This window comes from Lutra lutra, chromosome 12 (genome assembly GCF_902655055.1).
Source record: "Lutra lutra chromosome 12, mLutLut1.2, whole genome shotgun sequence".
In the NCBI taxonomy this organism is placed as follows: domain Eukaryota; kingdom Metazoa; phylum Chordata; class Mammalia; order Carnivora; family Mustelidae; genus Lutra; species Lutra lutra.
In genome coordinates, this window is record NC_062289.1 from 47,904,797 (window position 1) to 47,919,727 (window position 14,931).

A 14,931-nucleotide genomic window follows, 5' to 3' on the forward strand; every position below is an offset into this window, starting at 1 on the left:
CTCTTCCTAAAAGTAAGAAAGAATATCACTTCCCTTTAGAAGGTATTTTGAAGACAGGTAGACATGTGATCTCATATATGATCTGAGTCATTGAAACTGAGGTGGGGTCCAGGATCTACATTTTACTCTGAACCCCAGTCAGGTCAAATGTCAGCAAACCTCATACAGCCCCATGAAAAAGAGCTGTCAACTAATCTTCGACAAAGCAGGAAAGAATGTCCAATGGAAAAAAGACAGCCTCTTCAATAAATGGTGTTGGGAAAATTGGACAGCCACATGCAGAAAAATGAAATTGGATCATTTCCTTACACCACACACGAAAATAGACTCAAAATGGATGAAGGATCTCAATGTGAGAAAGGAATCCATCAAAATCCTTGAGGAGAACACAGGCAACAACCTCTTCGACCTCAGCCGCAGCAACATCTTCCTAGGAACATTGCCAAAGGCAAGGGAAGCAAGGGCAAAAATGAACTATTGGGATTTTATCAAGATCAAAAGCTTTTGCACAGCAAAGGAAACAGTTAACAAAACCAAAAGACAACTGACAGAATGGGAGAAGATATTTGCAAATGACATATCAGATAAAGGGCTAGTGTCCAAAATCTATAAAGAACTTAGCAAACTCAACACCCAAAGAACAAAGAATCCAATCAAGAAATGGGCAGAGGACATGAACAGACATTTCTGCAAAGAAGACATCCAGATGGCCAACAGACACATGAAAAAGTGCTCCATATCACTCGGCATCAGGGAAATACAAATCAAAACCACCATGAGATATCCCCTCACACCAGTCAGAATGGCTAAAATTAACAAGTCAGGAAATGACAGATGCTGGCGAGGATGCGGAGAAAGGGGAACCCTCCTACACTGTTGGTGGGAATGCAAGTTGGTGCAACCACTCTGGAAAACAGCATGGAGGTTCCTCAAAATGTTGAAAATAGAACTACCCTATGACCCAGCAATTGCACTGCTGGGTATTTACCCTAAAGTTACAAACGTAGTGATCCAAAGGGGCACATGCACCCGAATGTTTATAGCAGCAATGTCTACAATAGCCAAACTATGGAAAGAACCTAGATGTCCATCAACAGACGAATGGATAAAGAAGATGTGGTATATATACACAATGGAATACTATGCAGCCATCAAAAGAAATGAAATTTTGCCATTTGCGACGACGTGGATGGAACTAGAGGGTATCATGCTTAGCGAAATAAGTCAATCGGAGAAAGACAACTATCATATGATCTCCCTGATATGAGGGAGAGGAGATGCAACATGGGGGGTTAAGGGGGTAGGAGAAGAGTAAATGAAACAAGATGGAATTGGGAGGGAGACAAACCATAAGTGACTCTTAATCTCACAAAACAAAGTGAGGGTTGATGGGGGGAGGGGGTTTGGGAGGGGGGTGGGATTATGGACACTGGGGTGGGTGTGTGCTATGGTGAGTGCTGTGAAGTGTGTAAACCTGGTGATTCACAGACCTGTACCCCTGGGGATAAAAATATATGTTTATAAAAAATAAAATTAATTAAAAAAAAAAAAAGCTGTCAAGATGGAAACTCCTAGAAAGCAGAGCGCCTATGGCTCATGTCTGTATCCATGGCCTGATTTCTTAGCCTCGGTGTATGTTACAGAAATAGTTCATCAATAAATGAGTTGAAAGTATAACCTAGTATGTGATTTCGATGGTAAATCATTTTTAAATTGTTGATTATGAACAGTTGTATCATTAAACTGAGGATAAAGGTGTTTATTTAGGCCTCTAAATAGAAGGGATTTTAAAGGTTTTTTTTAAAGGTTTTTTTTTTTTTAAAGATTTTATTTATTTATTTGACAGAGAGATCACAAGCAGGCAGAGAGGCAGGCAGAGAGAGAGGAGGAAGCAGGCTCCCTGCTGAGCAGAAAGCCCGATGTGGGGCTCGAACCCAGGACCTGGGATCATGACCTGAGCCGAAGGCAGCGGCTTAACCCACTGAGCCACCCAGGCGCCCCAGAAGGGATTTTATATAACATCTTAAAAAACTGTGTGCATTCCACTGGCTAGTGATTTATATATCCAGAGTTGAAAGCGACACGATACAGAGGGTAACCAGTCAGAAGAAGACAGGCCCTCATTAAGGAGGGAAGAGGATGTGGACACTAAGAGATCACTTAAAGCCTAACTCTTGACGTTTATTTTTAAATGTGGTTGTAAGACTCAGAACATTCAGCTGTGTCATGGCTAAAAATACACATTTCTTCACTTCTCTTCACCCTCTTCACCCTGCCATCTTCCTGGAGACAGAATCAGTGAAAACAAGGAGATCTGGGAGACAGTAAAGAGAAAATGAGAACACAGATTACATCCCCAGATAGGGAACTGCAGGCCCAGACACCACAGGGACTAGTTTCATCATTTCCAAAACCAGACCAAAAAAACACTAGTTTTCTGGGCTCAGGAGCAACCTGACTTCCCTTACCTCTCTGAAAAGAAAATGACCTCTGGTGGGCAACCCCTCACTTCTGCCTAAGAGCAATGGTACTGTTTCTGCACACCCACTCCACCATACTTGCCTAGGAAGCTAACATTGCTTTGTATAAAAACAAACAAACAAAAAAACACTTTCATTCCTCCACACCTAAGATAGCAGTTCTATTGTTTTCCTTTGTTCAATTAAGTAATTGAAGCAAATTTTAGAATTATTTGCCTGTATAGAATGTGTCATACTGAAACAGTAGGATAAGCAAGAGGGACATATTCCTTTCTATAAAGCCATTCATCAGAGGCAGGGGTTAAAAGTTTCCATACATTTAGAGACAAATCCCTCCTTCTGGGAAAGTGATCAAACGAGAGATAACAGTCATCAGGGAGTCATGTTTGCCTGGGCAAAATTAAAGATTTTTTTTTTTTTTAATTTATTTGACAGAGAGAGATCACAAGTAGGCAGAGAGGCAGGCAGAGAGAGAGGAAGGGAAGCAGGCTTCCTGCTGAGCAGCGAGCCCGATGCGGGACTCGATCCCAGGACTCTGGGATCATGACCTGAGCCGAAGGCAGCGGCTTAACCCACTGAGCCACCCAGGCGCCCCTGCCCGGGCAAAATTAGAAGTAACAATTTAAAGCCTGCTTGTACCAGTCTTTCTATTTTCCAGAAGCCCTAAAAGCACGTCGACCATGGAGAAAGGCATCCTGTGATTGTCTTGTGTCCACTGAAGAGTAAGGATCACAGGATAATGACCGTGGGACTGAAGGATGCTTGGTGGTTCCCAGCCCCTCACCCTTTGGAAAAGTGCCTTTAGAAGCTGGGCACACTGCCTCTTCGGAGAATGACATTCCTCTTTCTTGCTGGCTCCTTTGTATACAAGCTATCTCTAATAAGCACGGCCTGCTTTTTTTCTTTCAAGTTCAGTGTTCATTTCTATGAGATTGAGACTCAGGAACCTGGTCTTCGGGATCTAGGAACAATACAAGTGGTCACAGGTACACTAGTGGTTCACTCCAAGAATGACACATTACATAATTTACAGGTTAACCTTGTTGTTGCCCAGGATGACTTAATTATCAGATATGTCAGAAAGACTATAATATTTTACCTATATATAACAAGGTCCAGTTCAGTTCAATGATTTTTTTTTCAAGGACTGCCACATGCCGGCCACTGTAGGCTGGATACCGCGGAAGACAAGACTGAAGAAAGTACAACCCCTGAATCTGAGACCCTTCTAATCTAGTGGATGACACAGACACACCAACAGATACTCTAACATTAAATGGTCATAAGATAGAGATATATGTTGTGTGCTACGGGAGCACAGAGGGGGGGCAATATAATCTACCTGGGGCTTCCTGGATGGTTTCCTGGAAGGGTTATGATAATGAGCCGAATCTGGAAAAGGGGAAGTAGGAAATACATCCCTGGTAAAGGGACCAGCATGTGTACTGGCTTGAACATTGAAAGAGCTGAAATCTGCAAACACAGCGGTTGTGCTAGAGTGTAGGAAGTGTCAAGGGCTGAGGCTGGGGAAGTGGGTTGGGGTCTGGGCACAAGAACTTTCCATGCCTTGCGAAGGAGTGCACAGGCAATGAGGAGCTGGTAAGGAATTTAGGCATGAGAATGACACAGTCACATTTGTGGGTAGATGGAAGTCTCACCTGATTTCATACAAAGGGTTAATTTAATGTGAATTTAATTTAGTGTGATTTAATGTGAAGAAGACTAGAGACTTATGAGAGCCAATTGCAGAGAACCAGAGAACTTGTCACTCCCTAGTGTGTGAAACTGTGAATTCTGTCAAACGGGCTTGAATGGAAGAGGGGCAGCCCAAGATTGGATCTCCAGTATCTGAGGGCTTGATACACGTGTTTGCTTGCGGACACCAGGACTCTACGCCTCTTTACGGGTTGGCGTTTTTCTCTCCTGCAGTGAGAGAGCAGGTAACAGGGACAATTCTTCATTTGGTAGGACTGTCCTCTACATTGCAAGAGTCTAGCATTCCTGCCTCCCAATACTAAAAGCATCTCCCAACATTATAATGACCCAGAAATCCTCACACATTAAAAAGAGAAAGAAAGAAAATGTCCCGGGACTGGTACTACTCTCCACTTTGAGCCAGCACTCTAGGTTATGAGCAATTCAAGGCCCTTATTGGCCAGATTTCCATTTTCTCTAATACCCTTGGCCCTTATAACTCTAAATGACTGCTGGTCTACTCGATTTCTGTGGCTCTATGAACTAGTAACCAACAAAAAAGATCTTCTCAAGCAGTAGTCTCTGAATCTAGATCCCACTCCCTGCTTAGTGGTTTTTTTCTATGAGCATTGGTCTCCATGCTCACTCACTCCCACAGGAAGTGAGACCTACTCTCTTCAGCTTCTACATGCCCATTGCCAAGGATGATTCTGATTGGTGTTGCTTGAGTCACATAGCAATTCCTGATGCAATTGTTAGAAGATAGGACACTCTGATTGGCCAGCATAGGTCATATGCGGAGGCAGCAGAGGGGTAGGGCACCCCTATCAGTCCCACCGGGCACACACGGAATGGGGAAGAAGTTCTTTCCAAAGAAACAAATGTCAGCATAAACTCGTGTCTACCTCAGAGGATGACTAAACAACAAAATATAATTATGGGACACCTCACCCTAATGATGTTCCGTTTGGTGGTAAAGAAAAATTTTTTTAAAAATCCAAACCTCTTTCTACCTCTTCCAAACATTTTTATGGATTTGGAAAAGGATATGTTTGCTTGGAATCCAAGAGTACATTAAGGGCAAATTTATTCAATGTTTCTTTAAGACACTGGTTATATAACTGACTTGAAGATCTCCAGGGTATGTTGGTGATGCTGGGGACAGAGCTGTGAAGAAATGCATTGACTATTAGAAAATGATAGTAGAACAGGCTGCGGGAAAAGGCAGGAACATCAAAGGAATGTCAAGGGACCAAGTTCATTGGCCTCCCGGAAAAGCACCAGTCACATAAGGACAGAGAGACAGAGTGAACATAGACCAGGAGAGATGATGAAACTCCATGGACACAGATGAGAAAGGTTGGTTTATCTCAGGAAGACCAAGAGGCTGAATATCTAGAGCCAAGGAAGAGGATCATCAATTGGTTCTCGAAGATATTTCTCTAGGTCCTTGACCAAGGGCACCATCGAGTGGCCTGAGGTCCTCAGTTTCTGTCTGAAACTGATCAAACTCTGCTTCTTCAGAAATGTGATATCTAATCAATAAATTAGAAAAAGTAGAGATGACCAGCAAACAAAGACAGTACCATCAGTTGAGGCTGGTAGAGGAACTTCTTAAGTAGGAGTTAACTAGGAGGCCAGGGATATTGAGGGCCACGGAGAAGATACCAAACCTGGTTTCACGTGTTCTGTGTTAGCCAAGACCATAGAGTGAAGGCAGAGCAACCGTGCCAAGGTTTAAGCTCCAAATTTTCTGGTTTTGGATGAGTTCTAGAGTTGCAGAATCTCAAAATTGGATGGAACACAGAGGTCACTGCATCAGAAACCTCAATTCCTGATCAAATCTGGGTAGCTCTGTTGGCCTTGGTCCAGCTGCTCATTCTCTTTGAGCTTTGTTTTTTTCACTAAACAATGCAGGTATTGAGAAGGTCCCTGTTTACCTGACAGTTGTACTCCGATAACCAGATGATGGGATCTGCTACAAAATTAGTAGGGCCCTGTGCAAAATGAAAACGTGGGGTTCCTCCTTAAAACTATTAAGACTTTAAAGATGGTGAAAGCAGACCATTAAACGGAGTGCCAGGTGCTTCTGAGAGCAGAGCGCTGCGTGACTGTACAGGTCTCCTGCCACGAAGTCAGCCCTGCCACTAGGATGATGAGCATCAAAGCATTTAGCAATCTACAAAGAGTTCAACAGACCCCTGAGGGTTTTCTTCTTCCCTTGGCTCTCCAGCATGATATTAGTTTGCTAGGGCTGTCATCAAAAAAGAACCACAAACTGGGTAGCTTACAGAACTGAAATTTACTATCTCATGGTTCTAGAAGCCAGAGTCCACACTCAAGGTGCCAACAGGGCTGGTTCCTCTTGAGGACGATGCTTGATCTATAAGACCCGCTCTTCAGTCCCTTAAAGCTCTTACTTGTATACCCAATAAATTCCTTTCTGGCTTAAGAAAACCAGAGTACATTCCCGTGGCTTGCAACCAAGAACAGTAACTGATACTCAAATGTTACATTAGAATTGGAAAGGATTTTTGTATTGGACTGGAGTTCTTTGCCTCTCCAGACTGGCTAGGCACCATCTGTCTCTTGGGCCCTGGCATCTTGTTCATGAGGAGCCCTAGCGTCCCACGGTGGCCTTATCTCTGCCACCCTCCGCAGACACAGCCTCCCCAGTGTGAGGGCCAAGGGTTACGGCATAGAAGCCATAGCAGCTTGGCTGTCCGGGTACTACTGAGGAGACCTGCAGGGGCACTGGTTCTTCCCAGCACTCTCATGAAGCACCTTGCCACCTTGCTGGGGGCATAGAACATGGCTGCCACACAGCTGCTTGGAGGAGCCAAGAACCCAGAACTGAGGGGTGGCTGAATCCCTGTGGGACCAGCTCTGAACAAATAATGAGTCAGGAGATGGAAGGAACTGGCAGGTAAGTTCCTCTCCCTTCCTCCCTGATGACTAATGATTCCAACCTGTGGTGGTTCCATTTGGCTTCCCCATGGAGTCCCGCTTCCTCAGCACTGGGTGTGGTTTTTGTGGCCCTTGGCCATCGTTGTCACTCATCACCCTATACTTGCTCCCATTCTCTCTTCCCCTCACTCTTTTGCTCCCAGATAGAGTCTTCCACACAACCCAAGCTTTGCCTCAGACTATTTTCTATGGAGCTTGTTTTCCTCTCCAAAGTCAAGGAGCCTTGGAGGAAGACTTGGGTATAGCTCCCCGGAAGGGATAAGAGGAACCCAGTTCATCACACCCACGGGTCTGTTTGTCAACTTAGCTGAGGCTCAAAGACATGAGATGGCAGGCAACCAGGAATTACGAACAACGAAAGCAGGCATATTATGAAACACCGATTATGTCAAAGCTGCTCAGAGAACTGAGGCAATCATCAGAGAGGTTTCAGAACGTCAGCTGGAGCACAGAAGAGCTTCCACCTGGACCAGCCTTATAAAGGTAGCTGTGTCAATGGAGGCCAGGACACCAAGTGTGTATTTAAAGGGCATGGCTTGGGGCGCCTGGGTGGCTCCATCGTTTAAGTGTCTGCCTTTGGTTCAGGTCATTGTCCCAAGGTCCTGGGATCGAGCCCCACATCAGGCTCCGTGCCCAGTGAAGAGTGCTTCTCCATCTTCCCCTTTCCTTGCTCATGTTCCCTCCAGCTCTCTTTCATGCATGCTCTCTCTCCCAAATAAATAGATAAAATCTTAAAAAGTAATATGAAAAAAAATAAAGGGCATGGCTTCTCTGCCCTTGATTACAGGCTCCCGAATAGCAGGATGGAAATAACTTTTAACCCTGTAAAAGTTAGACCACGACTTCAGGGCTCCCAAGGGCTGTACTCTCTCCAGCAGCGTGACTTTACAGGTCCGGTTACAGTACCACTCTGGAGAATTAGAAAGACGGTCTCAGTGTGGCATCAATGTCTGTTGCACAAATGGTGACCAGTTAGGCTAGCCAGGGCCATGTAAATATATTCATATATTCTTTTTTTAAAGTGAGGTTCAGATGCCTAGGTGGCTCAGTTGTTAGCGTCTGCCTTCAGCTCAGGTCATGATCCCAGGGTCCTGGGATTGAGCTCCGCATCGGGCTCTCTACTCAGCGAGGAGCCTGCTCCCCCACCCCCACCCCCGCCTATTTGTGCTCTCTCTGTATCTCTCTGTCCAATAAATAAATAAAATCTTTAAAAAATAAAAAATAATTAAAGTGAGGTTCAAGTAGGTCTGCTAAAACAAACAAAAAACGGGAGTTTGGGTCATCCAAGGACAAAAATAAAGGGAAATTCCAGAAAGAAAAATAATTCATTCATCTCCTAGCTTTATAACCTTGGGCAAAGAACCAGACCTCCCTGAGCCTCAGTTTCCTCTTCAACAAGATGGAGAACATAATAACCCCTTTCTATGTTGTTATAAGAATTAAGGGAGCGGGGCGCCTGGGTGGCTCAGTGGGTTAAGCCACTGCCTTCGGCTCAGGTCATGATCCCAGAGTCCTGGGATCGAGTCCCGCATCGGGCTCGCTGCTCAGCAGGAAGCCTGCTTCCCTTCCTCTCTCTCTGCCTGCCTCTCTGCCTACTTGTGATCTTTCTCTCTGTCAAATAAATAAGTAAAATCTTAAAAAAAAAAAAAGAATTAAGGGAGCTAGGGTGCAGGAGAAACATAGAGCATGATTAGTGCTCCATAAATATTAGTTATTATTATCATTATAGATTACTATTCATGATTGCTTCTCAGCATAGAGGTATGATAAGCGAGAATGACTTTTGGAAGACCAGTTTGCAAGTAGGCAAGCACCCTGTCCTAGCTCTCTCTGTCCCCCGCAACCTTTTTAAAGATTTATTTATTTGATTTTTTTTTAAGATTTTATTTATTTATTTGACAGAGAGAAAGATCACAAGTAGGCAGAGAGGCAGGCAGAGAGAGAGGGGGAAGCAGGCTCCCTGCCAAGCAGAGAGCCCAATGCGGGACTCGATCCCAGGACCCTGGGATCATGACCTGAGCCAAAGGCAGAGGCTTAACACACTGAGCCACCCAGGCACCCCTATTTATTTATTTGAAAGAGAGAGAACATGCACATGCAAGTGGGGGGGGGTATAGAGGGAGCGAGAGAATCTCAAGCAGACTCCCCACTGAGCAGGGAGCCCCTCACGGGACTCAATCTCATGACCCTGAGATCATGATTTGAGCTAAAAGCAAGAGTCAGCCACTTAACCGACTGAGCCACCCAGGCGCCCCTGTTTCCTACTTTCTGAAGGAGCACGCAAGTTCTCTGCCCTCAAAGTGGCTCAAGGACATTTCTCTTGAGATGGTTTTCTTGATAGAAGGACATCCACAAGGCACCTGGGTGGCTCAGTCAGTTAAGCGTCGGCCTTGGGCTCAGGTCATGATCTCAGGGTCCTGGAATCGAGTCCCACATCAGGCTCCCTGCTCAGCAGTGAGGTAGGACTCTGGTCCACATTTACAGAATTAACCTCTGGAATTCTCAGACGCTCTCTCAGCTCTAAGGTGAGTATATGCAAACAACCTGAGCTCCCACAAAATGCTTCCAGTTCCCTTGCCTTGAACTGTAGGCACGTTTAATTAGCTAGTCCTGCCCCACCCCCAGACCTATTTTAATGTTAGCACTAGTGCAACAGCTCAAGTTTAGAGTACACCTACATAGAGAGGTTATGACAAGGCAGTGCATACCAAACTTAGCTGCATATGAGTAGTATCTGGGGAATCTTTTAAATTTATTTATTTTATAGAGAAAGAAAGAGCGCATGCGTGTGAGCTAGGCGTGGGGGTGGGGGACAGAGGGAGGTAAAGAGGAAGAAGCAGACTTCTCAGTGGACATGGAGCCCAAGGACTCAGGGCTCCAAGCCACAACCCTGAGATCATGATGTGAGCTGAAATCAAGAACTGTACGCCTAACCAACTGAGCCACCCAGGTGCCCCCTGGGGAAACTTTTAAATGCCACCTCTCTCATGCCCAAATCTGATTAGAAAATGAACAAAAGACATGAAGAGACATTTCACTGAGGAGGATATACAGATGGCTAATAAGCACATGACATCACTAACCATGAAGCGAATGAAAATTAAACCACCATGAGGTATCACCATATACCCATTGGAATGGCTAAAATAAAACAGTGATAATACCAAATGCTGACACATAGGTAGGGGAACTAGATCTCTTATACATTACTGGTGGGAATTTGAATGGGTACAGCTAATTTGGAAAATAATTTGGCATATACACTTAACATATGACCTAGCAATTACACTCATAACATTTATTCTGGAGAAATGGAAACTCATGTTCACACAAAAACATTTTATACAAATGTTCATGGTAGCTTTATTTTTATTTGAGCATAGTTGACATACAATGTTACATTAGTTTCAGATGAACAACAGTGATTCAACAAGCTTATACATTATGCTGTGTTCACCACAAGTGTAGCTGCCATCTGTCACCATACATCCCTATTACGATATCACTGACTATATTTCTTATGCTGTGCCTTTTCCTCCTGTGAATCTCCCACTCCCCTTCACTCATTTTGCCTATCCTCCTCCCCTCCTCTGTCCGACAACCACCAGTTTGTTCTCTGTATTTGTAGGTCTGATTCTGCTTTTTGTTTATTTAGGTTTTTGTGGGGGTTTTTAGATTCCACATATGAGTGAAATCATATGGTATTTGTCTTTCTTCTTCTGACTTGTTTCACTTAGCACAGTATCTTCTAGGTCCATTCATATTTTCACAAGTGGTGTGATCTCATCCCTTCTTGTGGCCAAATAATATTTTATACACACACACACACACACACACACACACACCCCACATCTTCCTTATCCACTCACCTATTGATGGACATTTAGGTTGCTTCCATATTTTGGCTGTTGTAAATAATGCTGCAATAAACATAGGGGTGCATATATCTTTTCAAATTAGTATTTTCATTTTCTGGGCATAAATGCCCAGTAGGAAAATTATTGGGTCACATGGTAGTTCTATTTCTAATTTTTTGAGGAACCTCTGTTCTCTGTCTTTCACAATGGCTGCACCAATTTACATGCCTATCAATAGTGCAGAAGGGTTCCATTTTCCCTATGTCATTGTCAGCCCTTGTTATTTCTTTTCTTTTTTAAGTATAGGTTTTTATTTTTATTATTATTTTTAAAGATTTTATTTATTTATTTGACAGACAGAGATCACAAGTAGGCAGAGAGGCAGGCAGAGAGAGAGAGAGAGGAGGAAGCAGACTCCCTGCTGAGCAGAGAGCCCAATGAGCGGCTTGATCCCAAGACCCTGGGATCATGACCTGAACTGAAGGCAGAGGCTTTAACCCACTGAGCCACACAGGTGCCCCTTATTTTTATTATTTTTAAGATTTTATTTATTTATTTGAAAGAGAGCAAGAGAGATCACAGAAGGGAGAGGGTGAAGGAGAACCAGACTCACCACTGAGTGGAGAGCGCAAAGCAAGGCTCAATCCCAGGACTACGAGATCATGACCTGAGCTGAAGGCAGATGCTTAACCAAATGAGCCACCCAGGTGGCCCAGGACATGTTATTTCTTTTCTTTATTTATTTTAGCCATTCTGACAAGTGTGAGGTGATAACTCACTGTGGTTTTGATTTGTATTTCCCTGATGGTGAATGATGGTGAGCAGCGTTAGTGTGTCTATTGGCTGTCTGGATGTCTTCTCTGGAAAAATATCTCTGCAGGTCCTCTCCCCCCATTTTTTAAATCAATTTAGTTGTTTGGTGTTGGGTTGATGAGTTCATTATATAGTTTGAGTATTAACCCTTTATTGGCTTTATCATTTGCAAATACTTTCTCCCAATCAGTAGGTTGCCTTTTTGTTTTGTTGATGGTTTCCTTAGCTGTGCAGAAGCTTTTTATTTTAACATAGTTCTAACAGTTTATTTTTGCTTTGGTTTCCCTTTCCTGACAGCTTTCTTTGTGATAGCCCCAAACTATAAACAATCCAAATGTCCCATAATAGGTGCAATAAACAAACTGTGGTACGTCCACACCATGGGATGCTATTTAGGAATAAAAAGGCAAGAACTATTGAGACACACAATGACTTGGATGGGTCCAAGAACATTATGCTGAGTGAAAAAACCAATCTCAAAAGGCTATTAATTCCATTAATACACATGTCCTGAAATGACAAAATTAAAAAGATGGAGAACAGAATAGTGTTTGTTGGAATAGGAGGGAGAAAGGGATATGTGATAGTATAAAGGCGTGAGTACAAGGGCGATCTTTTTGGTGATGACACAGTTCTGTATCTTAAGTCCAGTGATGGTTACAGGAATCTACAGGTATAAGAGAATGGCACAGAATAGGCACACACGTTGTACCAATGCTGATTTCCTGAATTTGATATTGTAATTACACTTATGTACGATGTAATCATTAAGGAAACTTCCTTCACAACTTCCTGTGAATCTATAATTTTGTAAAAAGAAAAAGAAAGAAAAAGTCCTGATACCCAGCATGCCCTCCCGTCCCCCATCAACAAAATAACAATCTTGAGGCGGGGAGCCGTCCACAGATCAGCATGTTTCAAAGCTGTCAGGTGATGGCTGAGTGTAGTGGAAGTAGAGGTCTACTGTAACTGGCATTTCATAGCTTCTACAGCCGCTAGATTTTCTGCTGAGCGCCATAATCAATAAAACAGTCATCCAACACACAGCAAGGCTCTGAGTGCCAACATGGGTTGCATAGTGATGAGGCTTTTTGAAAGACTTGAACCTAGCGTAGCTGATAATATTCCCTGAGGAAGGGGCACCTGGGAGGCTCAGTGGGTTAAAGCCTCTGTCTTTGGCTCAGGTCATGATCTCAGGGTCCTGGGATCAAGCCCTGCATCGGGTTCTCTGCTCAGAAGGGAGCCTGCTTTTCCCTCTCTCTCTGCCTGCCTCTCTGCCTACTTGTGATCTCTCTCTCTCTCTGTCAAATAATAAATAAAACCTGTGTGTGTGTGTGTGTGTGTGTGTGTATATGTGTATGTATATATATATATATATACACATATATATATATTCCCTGAGGAATCCGCATGTAGGGATGAGTTCCAGCAATGGGGATGATTGGGATGGGGGCCCATGGTGTTTAACCTAGACTAAGGAAGACCCTGGGTTTCTTTACCCTTTGTTCCTCCAGATTTCTGGACAAATGCAAAATGCTCTCTTAGATTTCCGTTTGAAGGTCATGACAGATTTGCCAAGCGTTTTTAAAACATCTGCCTGCCGACCACACTGGTGGGCTCTGAGATGCAGGCTGGTTTCCTCCGGCGACTACAATGGATTTCATCTCCATAATTGTCTTCTTTATCATCTTACTGTAAACAAATGAAAGCCATTGCACCAAATAAAGTCATGGTTTTTTTGAGGGGAGGAATGTTTATATATTTTTCTTTTTGGATCTTTGGTTGAAGTATGGAAGGGCTGATCATAAAAGTAATAGAACAGCTTTTGCACTGATCATTTACCCCATTTTTAGCTTTCACTGATTTCTTGCTATTTTATTGCTACAGTTTCAAATTGTCTCAGAACCTCCTGTTCTTGATGCTTCTAAATGCTTCCAAAAATGAATTTCTCCAGCTGCATCTCAGATGTGAAAGCTTTGTTAATTGTAACAGTTCATTTATGATTAATATGAAGCTTTCTGGTTGATTGTTGGTGATGTCCCATGGACTCCCTAAACGTCTAATGCCAAATGGTATCCTTTCCCACTGTGTTTCTCGATATAATTAAACTGCTGTATCGTTTTTAAAAGATGGATATTTGGTTTATAATATGCGTACTATCTTTGAATAATTACCCAGAATGGTAATTGTGATCTTACTGAAATATTTATGAAAAGCGAACCTTGATCTGCTACTTCACTCATAGTAGTTCAAAAATGGTGAAAGATGAGAATCCAAACCTCACAGCCGGAGGGCTACATTTTACTCTTTATACAAGCTTCAGCTGATACTCATAGTGACTTTTTGGGTCATTTTTACATGTTCTCAACCAAGTAAATATAAGAACTATAAATGGGGGTCTACTAAATTATTTGATATCAAAAAGAGGCCACTAACATTATAATAGTTGTTACAAATGCTGTGGGCATTTACTGATCTCATCTGTGCAGACACGGTAGTAGACCTTTTCTGCTAACCTGACGTTAACACATGTCTTTTCACCTAACTCTCCTTGGGAGACCATGGAAATGCTTTATTTCACATCTGGTATTGGTTCAAATATTAGCAGAGATTTTAAGAATGACATTGAGGAAGTCTTATCATACTTTCTGAAGTCCACTCTGAAAGCATCTTTTCCCCCACCATACTTCTTGTCTTTTCATAGCGAAAGGCCTTTTACTGCGTCCTCAAGGGCAGCAGTGTTGCAACATCAAAGCTGAATTGACCAGTGCGGTGAGATGCATGATCAAAACGTAAAATGAGGGGCGCCTGGGTGGCTCAGTGGGTTAAGCCGCAGCCTTCGGCTCAGGTCATGATCTCAGGGTCCTGGGATCAAGTCCCGCATCGGGCTCTCTGCTCGGCGGGGAGCCTGCTTCCCTCTCTCTCTCTCTCTGCCTGCCTCTCGGTCTACTTGTGATCTCTTTCTGTCAAATAAATAAATAAAATCTTTAAAAAAAAAAAACGTAAAATGACAGAAGGGATTCTTCTTACCACCTCTGTGGCCTCATGAAGCCACTTTCCACAAAAGAGACTTGGGGATTTTTAGGAGCGAGACGGTTCTTCCCAGTGACACTAAGTGT